Below are 1965 nucleotides of genomic sequence, written 5' to 3' on the forward strand. Positions count from 1 at the left end.
AACTTTTTCTATTTAATTAAGTAATCTTTAATTAATTAGAGATACTTTTCTTATTTAATTAAATAACTTCATTTAAGTAATTAGGAATGGCTTCTCATTTAATTAATTAATTTTTTTTAATTAATTAGAAGTAAGTACTCCATTTAATTAAATAATTTCGTTTAATTATTTCAAAATTCTTTTCGAAACTAGTCAACTCAAGTCAACCGTGGTTAAATCGGGTCAACTTTTGGTCAAACTTTATTATTGCGTATGTGAATATGAGCAAATGCGAGTATGAATTCCAGCAACCATTCGATGCAAATTCTCATTCAACCTTTCAAAATGAAGAGATCAGGGTCTCTTAAATAGACTTTCCTGGAATTCATCAACGGTTGAGATCGATTTCAATCAACGGTCAGGATTAAAGGTGAAGTTCAGTCATAAAGGGAGATTTCCAAATTAAAGGGAGTTAACAGATTTAGATTGAGTAAAATAAGGATTTAACTGATTCAATTTGAGTAGAAAAAGGAGTTCACTGATTTAACTCATTTTTGATCAATAGTGAACTAAAATTTTTCCTTTTTGAACTGAAGAGAGATTTTGTTGAAATATTTAATTTAATAAAATGAGATATGCTCTCATAATTAATTTTTCTATTTAATTAAATAATCTTTAATTAATTAGAGACACTTTTCTTCTTTAATTAAATAACTTCATTTAATTAATTAGGAATGGCTTCTCATTTAATTAAATAACTTTGTTTAATTAATTAGAAGTAACTACTCCATTTAATTAAATAATTTCATTTAATTATTTAAAAATTCTTTACGAAACTAGTCAACTCAAGTCAATTGTGGTTAAATCTGGTCAACTTTTGGTCAAACTTGATCTTTGTATATGTGAATATGAGCAAATGTGAGTATGAATTCTAGCAACAATTCGATGCAAATTCTCATTCAACCTTTCAAATTGAAGAGATGAAGGTCTCTTAAATAGACTTTTCTGGAATTCATCAACGGTTGAGATTGATTTCAATCAACGGTTAGGATTAAAGGTGAAGTTCAGTCATAAAGGGAGATTTTCAAATTAAAGAGAGTTAACAGATTTAATTTGAGTAAAATAAGGAGTTAACTGATTAAATTTGAGCAAAAAAAGGAGTTAACTAATTTAAGTCATTTTTGATCAATAATGAATTGGAAATTTCCCTTTTTGAACTGAAGAGAGATTTTGTTGAGATATTTAATTTAATAAAATTAAATATGCTCTCATAATTACTTTTTCTATTTAATTAAATAATCTTTAATTAAATAGAGACACTTTTCTTATTTAATTAAATAACTTCATTTAATTAATTAGGAATGGCTTCTCATTTAATTAAATAACTTTGTTTAATTAATTAGAAGTAAGTTGTGAGGCCTCGCCCCGACCCATCGTAGTATAGTGATACATTACCCTTATTTTGTTATTCACAACTCGAGATGTCGAGACATTATCTGATGCTTAGAACATATTTTATTATTTCATATTGTGTGATGTTATTTTCAGATATATTTGATGATTGTCATATAATGTTTCATGTATATGTATGTTGATGAAATCAGTAAAGGTAGGATCGAGACTTTGATTTAAGATATTTTAAATGGTTAAGAATTAAGTAGGATAAAGAAACCCTTATTGATGTATGTTTTAATTTATGTGAATTTCTGAATACATATACATTTATGTACATATGATTTTACGGGACTACTGATGTGTGCAATGAGTGTGCAGATATTTAGCCAAGAAACCCTACAGAGGAACATAACTGATCTCCATGTGCTAAATTTGAAAACCTTGTTGTTCGTAATTCATGTATTTTTAGTGTGAGATGTATGTATGCATCTTCCTTGCTCAGTGAATTTTAAATGTTCGTAATTATGTTCTTTCAGTGTCGCTTGACACTCGTAAAATGGTTATGTGCTTCAATGGCTGTTTAGGGTTAAT

This window comes from Cupressus sempervirens, chromosome 9 (genome assembly GCF_028749045.1).
Source record: "Cupressus sempervirens isolate cs-2001-9-10 chromosome 9, ASM2874904v1, whole genome shotgun sequence".
Taxonomy (NCBI): Eukaryota; Viridiplantae; Streptophyta; class Pinopsida; order Cupressales; family Cupressaceae; genus Cupressus; species Cupressus sempervirens.